The sequence below is a fragment of the Anabrus simplex genome, chromosome 1 (genome assembly GCF_040414725.1).
Source record: "Anabrus simplex isolate iqAnaSimp1 chromosome 1, ASM4041472v1, whole genome shotgun sequence".
NCBI lineage: Eukaryota > Metazoa > Arthropoda > Insecta > Orthoptera > Tettigoniidae > Anabrus > Anabrus simplex.
Genome location: NC_090265.1, coordinates 986,888,037 through 986,901,292, shown reverse-complemented (window position 1 = coordinate 986,901,292; position 13,256 = coordinate 986,888,037). Strand labels below are relative to the sequence as shown.

At 37.1% G+C, this 13,256-nt stretch overlaps 1 long non-coding RNA gene across 1 annotated transcript in view; it reads left to right on the top strand.

Moving 5' to 3' along the window:
- LOC136857859 (uncharacterized) overlaps window positions 1-13,256 on the top strand; it is a 336,893-nt gene that overhangs the window by 215,973 nt on the left and 107,664 nt on the right. The window lies entirely within an intron of this gene.

The following is a 13,256-nucleotide window of genomic DNA, read 5'->3' as shown; positions in this document are numbered from 1 at the left end:
TATTTTGCTTTGTGTACGTCATGTCGAGATTCGTCCTTCTAAACTTAGCTGGCGAGCAAGCAGACCTGGGCTCTAAGCTTCCTGTAGAAATCGCGACATGTACTGCTGAATGTAGATGTTCCTTGCCAGTTACTAATACCGTACATAATAAAACTGAAATATTCTCTGTACATTAGAATAAATGTTTAATTAAATGAGCACTTCAATAACGGCTCAATGCATAGCTCTTCATTTTTACATTCTTCAAAAACATGCTATTGATGGTATCATTTACTCAGAAAGTACATATCTGTTATCATTTTCCAAATAAGAATAGTCCTTTTATTGTAACAAATCCACGATATATTTGAATTAAATTTCATTGTCCTAATGAAAAGGATGAGCTTGTTTATTCTCAGTTAGTAACGTTCTGCCAAAGTCAAGGACTTGAATTTGCTGCACAAGATGTAACAAACAGAAAGCACCCCGTCGAGTGTATTAAGGCTAGTGTGTGAATTAACCTACTGGGCTCCCTATTTGGAAATATACATTATTTATAACTGACAACAAAATTAAAACTAGCCCGTGGAAAATCGCTTATGTAGGTAATAAGAATATTAAGCCTATATGGATATTGTTATTTTATAATTTCTAAGTACTGAGTTGGCGCGCGTCAATATAATCGAAGTGGTGCCGTTGCCAAAGTTTGGCGATGCCCCCAGAAGCTGCGAGGCATACTTTAGGAACCACCATGTTAAACAAGGATCTCATTCCTTGATGTCAAACTAAACAACATTTCTCCAAAAACACAGTTCTTTCACTTCGCACTAGGGTGCATAATTGTAGTCCTTCAGTAGTGCCATCTGGAAGAGAATGTCCACACTTCTTACTACAGGCAAAACAAAAATACATCGAAAACGACCCAGTTCAGAAACTTCAAAATTTACAAATAGTGACATCTTCTGAAAAACTTGAGAATTAACACAGTAGATAAAGTTCAGACTTCCTCCAGTAGAGGAGTTTCAACTGGCGCAAGGTTTGAATTAGCGGCGTGGAGCTGTACCACCCGGTACAATAATAATAATAATAATAATAATAATAATAATAATAATAATAATAATAATAATAATAATAATAATAATAATAATAATAGACACACATATAATAACATTTTTGCCTGCAAATTTCTCAGAATTTAAAAAGAATGGTATTTCTGTATCGGTCATGTCCACAGTAAATAGAAAGTGCACTTTTAAATTTTCTGTCATGTCTGTATGTGTGTCAAGGCATCGCGAGAAAATAGCTGAAGAGAATTTAATGAAAATCGGTACGGTATGTAAAGTCTGGAATGAGCCACCACAATCTACGCTATAAATAATTTTATTCACGCTGAGTAAAATGATAGTTTATGGGAAGGCCTAAAATTTAATTCTCAAATATTTATATTATTAGTGGTCGTATCGATAAATAATGCGTAACAAACGTTATAGAGAATTAAATTTCCGCTCATTTGTGTCTCATTCATTTTTACCATACCGGCTATGATAACAGAGATATCCATGAATTATTTTTATTAAGTTAATTTAGATTCACTTTAACCCTAAGGTCTGATCGTGACTTCTAACTGTAGAATTTACATTAAATTACAGTAAAGTGAAGAATGAAAGGAATATATAGATTTTGGTATTTTAAACTGAACAGTTACATTTTTTAATACAGACCAGTGTCTTTGAAAAACTTGATAATTTCTTTGCACAGTGAAGGAGATGAGAGTGCCCCCTTAATATCCTTAGGTATACCGTGGTACTGGCGCCATTTGTCATACAGCGAACAGTCTGTAATGATATGCTTCACAATAAACACACTATTGCATGCTGTACAGATGGGAGGCAGTTTCTTCTCAAGGAGGTAGCTGTGACTTATCTCGGAGTGACCGATCCGTATTCTAGATATTAGGACTTGATCTTGCCTGTGAAGGTTGTGAAGATAGTGTTGTACTGTAGATTCCGTTGTTACTTCGTGGAGTTTGCTGTTTGAAGTTTGAAGACATTTTATCTTCCACTGTTGGTATAATTTCGTTTTAGCATAGGCAATAATGTCAGTGTGAGGGGTAGCTATTGTTAGATCGCCTAGCGGGAGGTAAGTAGCGGCTTTAGCTGCTTGATCAGCAGATTCATTGCCTTGAATACCTCTATGAGAGGGTATCCACACAAGGATGACTTGTTTGCCTTCTTTCATGACGTTGTTAAACAACAGTTGCATTTCTTGTACAAGGATGTGTTTCGATGATGGACTTTCTATTGCGTTTAATGCACTTTTTGAATCAGAAAAAATGATGGAGTTATTGCAGGTGCTGGTTTTCAAAATATGTAGCATAGCCTGCTTTATTGCGTACAGCTCATTAGAGAAGACTGTATAGTAGTCAGGCAATCGGTATAGCATGGTACGTTCAGGATATATAATCCCACATCCATTTCTTTCCTCACATTTTGTTCCATCAGTATAGATTGCAGTGTGCCTTGGGTATTTATTAATTTCAATAAATAATTGATGGTAATGAGATCTGTCAATTTCATCTTTGGCACTGTAATTTATTTCAAAGTTAATTGTTGGAAGGGTAATAGTCCATGGTGGGACATTAAGAGAGTTGTCTGCGAGGAGTATTGGACGGATATTTAAATTTAATTCTTCAAGAAACTTGCCTATTCTGACATTGAAGGGCTGTGGTTGTGATCCTAATTGTATGTGTATACCTTGGGGCTTGTTAGGAAAAGCATACAACTTAATTCTTGATCCACTCATAGTTGCTACATTGAGCGCGTAAGTCAAACTTAGTTGTCTACGTCTAATTGCGAGTAGTGGTTCATTTGCTTCTATTTGAATGCTGGCTACTGGACTGGTACGGAAGGCTCCTAGAGCAATTCGAAGAGCTGTGGACCGGATGGAATCAAGGATTTTGAGTGAAGACATTCTTGCGGAATTGTATACAATGCTGCCATAGTCTAATTTAGCCCTAATATTGGCTTTGTACGTGTTCATTAGCACTTGGTAGTCTGCCCCCCAGTTCTTTGCTGCCAGAATCTTCATTATGTTCAGCCTTCGCAAGCAGTCATCTTTAAGGGTTTTCAGGTGAGGTATCCAACTTAACGTAGTGTCGAATAAAACTCCTAAGATTTTCATAGTTGTTACTGTTTCAATTTTGTGATTGTCCATGTACAGCTCAGGGTCTTGTAGAATATGTTTACATTTGGAGAAGAGTATGCATTTGGTTTTAGTTTTGGAAAGTTTGAACCCTGTAACTTTAGCCCATTTTTGGATATTATCAATTCATTCTTGAAGTAGCTGTTGAGTAGTTAGTTTATTTCTTCCTGCACTTAGTATAGTCAAATCATCGGCAAAAAGGCAAGCCTTTACTGGTAGGTGAATGTTGGAGACAATGCCATTTATTGCAACGAGGAATAATGTGACACTGATGACTGATCCTTGGGGAAATCCATTGTCAATGGTTACTTCATGTGAAAGAGATCCATTTGTCCTGACTTGAATTCGGCAATCTTTAAGGAAATTATAAATGAAGTAAAGCATGTTTCCTGAAATATTATGTTTCATCAACGTTTCAATTAGATAGTCTTTCCACACCATGTCATATGCCTTCTCAATGTGTAAACTAACAGCTATAAGGTGCTGATTATTCAGGGAGGCTTCTCGGATTTCTGATTCTAAACATATCAGAGTATCTGTTGTTGAACGTGCTTTACGAAAACCATTTTGTGCATCGCTAAAAAAGTGTATATGTTCCAAATACCAGCGTAATCTCTTGTTAACAATTTTCTCCATTAGCTTACACTTTGTATTTGTCAAGGCGATGGGACGATAATTATCTGGGATCAAAATGTCCTTTCCTGGTTTGAGTATAGGCACTACAATAGCACAACGCCATTGCTCTGGAAATAGTTTGGAACTCCATATATAGTTGAGAATAGCAAGTAGATAATTGAGTGCACTATGTGGAAGCTGTTTTAAAAATTCATATGGAATGGTGTCTGGCCCAGGACTAGATCTGCCGCATTTGTTGAGTTCTGTAACAAATTCTAGTAACTGTAAAGTATCATTATCAGCATAGTTCGGTGTAGGTACAGTTTCATTTAAGTATATTGGATCTCGAGTTGTTTTTATGTGAAGAAATTCAGGTTCGTAATTGTTATCGCTAGAGATGTTTGAAAATGATTTAGCCAGTTGATCAGCTATTTGTTGAGGTTCATTTACAATTGACCCAGCAATTGGATCTCGTAGAGAAGTAATACAGAATTTATTGCATTTACCACTTATTCTTTGGATTTTATTCCACATAACATTTTGTGAAGTTTGGGGGGTTAAGGAGGAGACGAATGTTAACTAGGAGGTTTTCTTACTTTTTCATTTTATTTCGTGCTATTGCTCGATATTTCTGAAAATTGACTTTATTTTCAGGCGTGGGATTTCTTTTGTACAGGTAGTAAGCACGGTTTTTATTTTTGATAGCCTATTTACAGGAGTCATTCCACCAGGGAACCGTTTTCTTGAAGGGCATAGGAGTTGTTTTTGGGATACTCTGGTCAGCAGATTTAATTATTACTTCAGTGAAGTCTTGAACAATATCACTGATGTTCTTAGAAGAAAATTTATTTGTTGGAGTTAGATCATTTAAATAGTTATTTACAGTCTTTCTAGATTGCCAATTTGCCTTATTTAAATTCCATTTACAGTATTGGGTTTGATCATCGTTAATTATGATGGGGGAAGTGGTCACTTCCTTGTAGAGTTGAATAAATGGACCAGTTAAATAGTGCAGCTATGTCTGGCGTACATATAGTTAAATCTATGCTACAGTATGTTCCGTGTGCTATATCAAAACGGGTTGGAGCCGTTGAGTTCAATAATACTAGAGTAAATTCATCTAGTATCTTCTCTATTTATTTCCTCCTTGCAACAGTATTGCGACTACTCCATAAACTGTTGTGGCTATTAAAATTACCCATCAAAATGAAGGGTTTGGGGAGTTGGTGTATTAGGTTTCTTAAATCATCAGCGTGAGATGTACTATTAGTAGGAAAATAAACATTACATACGCATACAGCTTGTGGTAGGTATAATAAAACTGCGACTGCTTCTAAATCAGTAGTTAAAGGAACTTCTTGATGGTGATTTGCGTGATTTGGATTAATTCGGTTTTTATAATGTACGTTGGACTGTCTTAAATGGGAAACAAAGTTTTCTCTAAAGTTAGTTTCTTGTTGACCGACAACTGAAGGCTGATGTTTATTTAGTACAAGTTGTAAATACTCTCGCTGTGATCGAAAAGTGTTGAGGTTCCATTGAAGTAATGTTATAGTCATAAGAATGACAAACAGGTGTAGAGGGAATTTTATCATCATTATGTGAGGAAAGTAGAGTCATCGCTGGAGTAATCTGGAACCAAACTGTTAATTGCTTCACCTCGGTTTTCACTGGTAGCCTTAAGCAGTTTCTTGACTATTCGAGTACTCCTGTTCTTAATGGATTTTTCAGTCTAGTATGGATATAGTTTTTGAAGGGCTTGGGCTAAACCCTCTAGATCTTGGGTGTAATTAGAAGCTATTGTTGCTATGCCATTAACTCCAATACTGTTTTCAAAAAAGGATTGGAGTTGTAAGTAAATGAGGGGAAAGGACTGAGGGTTGGCTTCTAGAACTTGCTTAATTGGTTCAAGCGTATCACTAATAGTTGTGCTTTCTTTTTCTGTCTTTGGTTTCTTGTAAGTTTGTTTTGTCTTGTGTTTCCTTGCCTGTTCACTTATCTTAGGTTCAGTTGTTAAGGGAGGTTTCTTAAAATCAAGATCTTTTCTGCCTGTAGTTTCACTGCTAGATAGTAATATTGGCCTCTTTGATCCAGCAAGATGAACACATAGGGGCTTTCGAGGACATTCCAAAGGAGAGGTTAGAGTCGTTTTGACTGAGGGTAAAGGCCCACAGTTTTGATTTTGAGAACACTGAAGAGATGTAGATGTAGCAGTTGTCTGAAGAGTAGTTTGTGAGGGAGTACAGGTAATATTTTCCTGACAGTTTGTTTTAATTTTTTGTGTATTCTCTACTAGTTGGAGAAATTCCGTTAGATTGATCTTGCCATGAGAATGACTGTTTTGATTTAATGAGGAGCCTTCATTTATTATTTCATCATTATCAGGACAGTTTCTAGCTAAATGCCCCTCAGATTTACAAAGAAAGCAGGTGGGTGTGTCAGAGGATAAATAAATCCAGTAACTGGTACCCTCATATTCGATTTGGAGTGAGTCTGGAAGTTTGTTAAAGTCTTCATTTTGAACAGAAATCTGTCTCCGAAAACTGAGAATGTGAGAAAATCCAGGGATTGTTAAACCTGTTCTAATAGGTGATATCATTGACATTGGTTTAATGCCGAGTTTGAGAAATTCTTCTTCAATAACAATATTAGGAATCACAGGGCAAACAGTAGATAGAATAACTAGTTTGTTTTTAGTTAGGAGAGGTCTTATTTCCAACGAAACATTATTTATGAGAATCTTCGGATGTTTTGAAATTAATTCTTCTACACACTTTTGACTTGCAAGGAAGATACCTACATATTCTTCCATTAGATATCCGTGAGACAAATCGGATGTTACTAGGGCTAGTCACTTTTCCAATTGCTAGAATATAATCTCGGATACTAATACCATCGCAAGATTCAATAAAAATAGCTTGATCTTTGGTAGGATAGGATTGCATCACTGCAGAGTAATTTAACCTTGGATTGTTAGGAGATTGGTTAGGTGTGTTAGGAACAGTAATAGAGGTTGTCATGAGGTTACCTGGTTCACCGGTACGGGTGGAATTATGCTTTCTTTATCCTGTCGATTCATGAGGTTACTTGAGACTTGCTGATTTTCATTATTTAGATTCAGTGAGTTAGAAATCTTGCCGACCTCCATCAACAGAGGCGGCCATTATCGGTTAGCTGACAGGATAGTGCTGGGAGAGGAGGCAGTCCTCCGAGTGATTGAATCGGTTGTAGCAAGTGAAGCGCTCCACCGGTATTCTCCGGTACTACTGCGGAGAATTGCGGAGGTATACGGAGGGTAGCGGAGGAAACGGAGCGAACGTGCTCTGCTCATTCAGACAAAATACTCCTTCCTCTCAGTTGCTGCGTGTGACGGGTGAACTTTCTAGCACCGTTACCTTCACTGTATAGCTAATGCCAAGAGAACCATCAGTTGTTCGGAATTTTTTCGATGCAGAAGGCGATCAGAAGAAATCTGCCAAGTGCAAATTATGTGCACGTAGTTTTTCAACGGGAGGCGGCACATCTAATTTATTTGATCAGTTAAAGATGAGTCATAAGCAGTGTTTGGAACCAACAACTGAACAAAGTAGCGAGGTGTACGCCCCAGGCAGTCAAGGGCATAAGCGCTTGAATCGGAGTGTGGCTATGTTTGTTTCTATAGGTATGCAACCGCCCGAAATTGTCCGGGATGAAAGCTTCAGGAAGTTTGTTAACGTTTTAAATCCGAGGTATGAACTACCATGTCGCCGAACTCTGTCTGAGGTAGGTGGAAAATGAACTCATATTGCACCATTTATTGTACAGTATTACAATTAATTGCCAGCTATTTCTGTGATCGATACCTATGTTATATTAATTTTTTCTTTGGGAATTCTAGGCGAAATACATGACGAAGTACGCAATAATCTGAAAATCGAACTGGCAGTCTATATAGCTTATCCCTTTCTCAAAACCAAGCATATGACAATTTTTCAGGTTGAAGTCGAGCTAAGGACTACGATCCAAAGGCGTGATAGGCTATAAGCAGCAGCAGCAAGTTCTACATCGTTGAAAGAAAAGCCTGCGGCAGGAAGAAACGAAGGCAGACGTAATCTCTTAGCGTTTTTGGATGCAAAGCTGGCCCAGAAGCGACGTGCTGCTACGCCTACGTCGAATACCACGATACTACTAAGGCACTACATGGAATTAGAGCCAGAGCATAGGTTGACTGACCCTGTCAAGTACTGGGCTCAAATGGTGAACCAATCTAATCTGCTTCATGAAATAGCTGGATACTACCTTTATATTCAAGCTACCTCTGTCCCAGCTGAGAGAATGTTTTCTGCTGCCGGGCAAATAATCATAGCAAAAAGAAATGCTTTATCGCCAGAACGAGCAAACACTTTGCTTTTCTTACATGGAAACTCTAAATATTTCTTCATGTAACGTATGTAGCCTTGAACTTCGTTTCTTCTTGACTGAAACATTTATTTATTTATTTATTTATTTATTTATTTATTTATTTATTTATTTATTTATTTATTTATTTATTTACTTGTTTATTTATTTATTTATTTATTTATTTATTTATTTATTTATTTATTTATTTATTTATTTATTTATTTATTTATTTATTTATTTATTTATTTATTTATTTATTTATTTATTTATTTATTTATTTGTTTATTTATTTATGTCTTTGTTTGGTGTATGTCTGTGGCTCCGAAGTAATTTTGTGTATTTATTATGAGGTTGCCTTTTTATAACATACTTCTCTTTAATATACCAAAAATTATGAATTATTGTTACATTAAATGATGTATCGGTATTATATAGTATACGGTAGTTTCGTCATTCAAAACAACACTACTACATCTGTTGCTTAAAAGCGGTACCATACGTAACAGACCAACGGCTTGGCCGCGTTGACACTCTACTTAAAATAGGTCATACTAAAACAAACTACTCCGGTACTACCGCTCCTTTCCTTGCATAACGGTTTTATCGGAGGAAGCGGAGGCAACGGAGGTAATCGGAGATACCGATTCATGTTGCGCGAACAACTGCTCCGCTCCTACCGCTCCTTTCCCAGCACTATGACAGGATGAGGTTATAGGTATGAGGTTGATCCTTTAATGAACACTAATCTCCACAATGCAGATTTAAAACCACAGTCACTACAAAAGTACTTAGCAGCTTCACTCTGGTGCTTCAGACGGTACATTTTAGCTTAGAATGACCGATTATTCAATAGTTCCAAGTGACAATATTACACGCGAACATGTAAGTCACTGCCATCTTGATCTGACCTTCATGAATTTGAATTTTTGTTTCTAGGTCCATATGAACGCCGAGCCACGAGAAAATGGGTAAACAGAATTTAATAAAAATCGATATATAATGTCGGGGAGTAACGAACTAAAGTCTAGGCTGTAAATAATTTTATTCACACTGGATGATACGGTAGTTTAGGAGAAGACGCCTAAAATGTATTTTTTTTAAATACCTGTGTTATTAGTCCTATCGAAAAGTACCACATAACAAAAGTACCGTACCTATACAATTTTCGATCATTTTTTTCTTATTCAGTTTTACCGTACCGACCATGATAAGAGTTGTGGTGGTGATTATTGTTTTAAGAGGAAGTACAGCTAGGCAACCATCCCCTATATAACACTAATCAGAGAGAAAAAATGGAAAGGGTCCGACACTTCGAAAAATAAAGGTAACGTACCGGCCTAAGACAAGGGCCACTAAGGGCGCGAAAATAAAAGATTCTCTAGGCCTCTGTACGTAGCCTAATACTGTCGGGGTCAGAAAAAAAGAAGAGTTGACCAGGAACCTGGCACAATTAAGTGGAAGCAATGCCAGGTCTCAGCTAAGGGCCCCGTGGTCGCCAACCCATACTCCCAAGTTCAGAGCCCCCTGGAGCCTGTTTTGGTCACCTCTTACGACAGTCAGGGGAAAGTGTGGGTGTGATTCTACGACCCCCACCCACAGGGGAACAACTATGATAAGGGAATTCATGCATTTTGATTAATTTAGACTTTTCATTGCTTAGTCCTTCTCAACGCCGACATGAAAATATTGTTCAATCGTGGTTTTTGTCATGATTGCCTTAAGGTGTTAAAAAACATGATCATCGGTCCACACTGACAAGGAAAATTGTAAAGATGATTATCTCAATTCATAAAGGAGGGGATAAGGAAGAACATCAAAATTATCGTGGTATATCTCTTGTAAACACGGACTACAAAATTCTGTCTTTTATTCTTTTACAGCGTTTAAACCAATTTGTTGAAAATGTTATGGGGGACTATTAGAACAGTTTTTGTAGTAACAGATCCACTACAAACAACATATTTGCAATTAAGACTATTAATGATAAGGTGTGGGAACACAAGGAGTCGGTTCATTATCTCTTTATAGATTTCTTCAAGGCATATGATTCAATCCATAGAGAAGGGCTGTGGAACATCAGGATGGAGTTTGCCTTTCTCATAAAATTAATTAACATGTGCAAACTGTGTATGGATGGTAATGTTAGCTGTGTTTTGCTCAAGGGCAGAATATCAAGTTCCTTCCAGAATAAAACTGGTCTGAGACAAGGGGATGCACTATCTCCTCTTCTATTCAACATTGCACTGGAGAAGATTATCACGGAATTAGCTCTTGTACCTGCTGGCATTATATCGGGGAGACAACATATAGTTCTTGCATATGCAGATGATATTGTTCTTATTGGCCACAATGAATTAGAAATTAGACAGTTATTTGTGGAACTAGAGGAAATGGCAGCAAAAACTGGCTTACAGGTAAATGATAAAAAGGCACATTACATAGTTGTACAGAGACCAAATCATGAGGAGGTTTACAGATTGCCTTTGAAGTTTGGAAAATATATATTTAAAAGAGTAGAGGAGTTTAAATTCCTTGGTGCATTAATCGATGAGCAAAACCAAAAGCAACAGGAACACCAAGCTAGAATTAAGAATGCAAATAAGGCATCTTACTCTATGAACACTATATTTGGCTCCAAGTTTTTAACAAGGAATGCAAAAATGATTATCTACAATACAATCATTCGACCAATACTTCTGTATGGTTCCGAGACATGGAGTATAACCAAGAAAGAGCAGCAGCAGTTGCAAGTCTTTGAGAATATAGTTTATAGAAAAATATTCGGATCATTGTTCGATCCTATCTCTCAAACCTGGCAGAAAATATCTAATTATGAGATTTACACCCTCTCTCAACAACACACTATTATGGGTGTGATAGAATCCAACAGACTGCGCTGGGCTAGACATGTACTAAGGATGAAGGATAACAGAGCACCAGTAGATCTATACGAGGTATCTCTTAATGGGAAAAGACCTTCAGGAAGACCCTGAAGCACCTTGAAGAAGGAGATCAACAAGGTATGCCGGATCCTCCAAATTGATGACTGGGAAGAGCAGGCTCAAGATCGAAAAGGATGGAAGAGGATTGTGAGCTCGGCACAGAAACTTTACGTCCCTCAGAAGCCTATGGAGTGAGTGAGTGAGTGAGTGATTAAGACATAACTGAATATACTGCAATATATTCATCTGGAAATGATGAGGGAGTTTGTCATCGGCTTGAAGGCAGTAAGCTTTCCCTAGTAGGGTGACTCATCACTGGTTGCTGCAATCTTCTTAGCGCTGTTGCTCACTGGCTCATGCTCCATGCCCTTGTTCGCTGACTACATACCCATTCAACATTTTCTGTAAGAAGGAAAAGAAACTGGTAATGCAATGGAAAAAATGTCTAGATTTTAGAGGAGGCTATGTAGAAAAATAGTTTTGTGTCAGGTATACATTAATCTAATGAAGAGTTTTTAAAAGTCTCATTCATATTGGATCGAACATACGTAATAAATTTCATATTAATCCGTATTGAAGAGCAATATAATGTAAAACAAAAGATAAAGGTTTCCACCTATTTAATGCTATTTGCTGTAACCTTATGAAAGTTACATATATTTGCTGAAACTAGTTTCGGTCTTACCAGAGACCATCATCAGTCAAACTTGAAGTTAAGGCAGGACATGAATTATAGATGTAATTTATGAAACAAGCAGGTAAAGATTTGAAAAATACTCATCACAATCACATGTCCTGTGCAAACTCTCAGCCTTCCTCCAATTTGAAGAATGCACCTCACAGAAGACCAGGTGAAACAGCACTTGAGGAATCTTTTAGAACTCATCTTAGCTGAAACAAGCGTGAACAGAATGATGTCGATGGGAAAGTGTTGAGATGTTCATTTGTTACCAATATGGATAATTTAAAAAGTACTTAAAATATCAGCACATGAGGAATTTTCTAGAACTCAGCTCAGCTGAAACAAGTGTGAAGGGAAATGTTGATGGGAAAGTGTTGAGATGTTCATTTGTTAATAAGAAAAATAAATTAAAAAGTATATAAAAAGGTTTATATGCATAAGGTGGGGCTGAGGGATGTGGAATGGTGAGTGATTGGTGGAGGGAATTTGGAGAAAAATAGAGAAGGGGGTTTGGAGTACTTAATTTCTTTTTATTAAAAATAGGAATTAATATATCAAATAAAGGTTTGTTTTTCAGATACCGTACCTCATTAAGGTTGAAATTGGGATTAACCTTACAAGTGGTCATTTTCCATTAAATGATAAAGCTATAAAAGCATTTAAAGCCCTAAAAGACAATGTAGAAAATATACTGGTCTCATCAATAAATGAAAAAAGCTATGTTCACTGTGCAGACTGATGCTTTAGAACACTCCAGTGGAGCAACACTATCCTAAAATGGACACCCTCTCACATATTCAACATCATTCTTCCATGGAAAAAGAAGTGCAGGCTATCATCGAAGCTGTGAAGAAATGGAGACATTACCTGCCAGGAAGACATTTCCAACTCATCACTGATCAGAAGTTAGTAGCCTTCATATTCAATAATTCTTAGAAAGGTGAAGAATAAGAAGATACTGTACTGGAGGCTGGAACTTTCATATTTTGATTGAGAAACAATCCATAGATCAGGACAATATAACGAAGCTGCAGATGACTTCTCCAGAGTCTGTTTGCCTGCTCAGCATTGCAGATCAGATCCTCCATAAAGCTCTTTATGTCACACAGCTGAATCACTTTATTAAGTCAAAGAACTTGCCTTACTCACTGGAAGATATACAGAGTCATATCAGCTGGTAAAAAGTTTGTGCTGAATTGAAAACAAGGTTTATCAGGCAGGAGGACAATCTCGTCAGAGCTATGGTATCCCTTTGAGAACATCAAAACAGACTTCAAGGGACCTCTACCATGCAAATCAAAACCATTACCTCCTCATATTAGTTGATGAATATTCCACATTTCCCTTCACCTTTGCTTGTTCATTTGTTAAGAAGGAAGTCAATTTTCTAACTCAGTTTAAAAAAAAATGCTATTTGTTCGGGGCATCGACCCATGTGGATCTTTTGTCCCTACTGG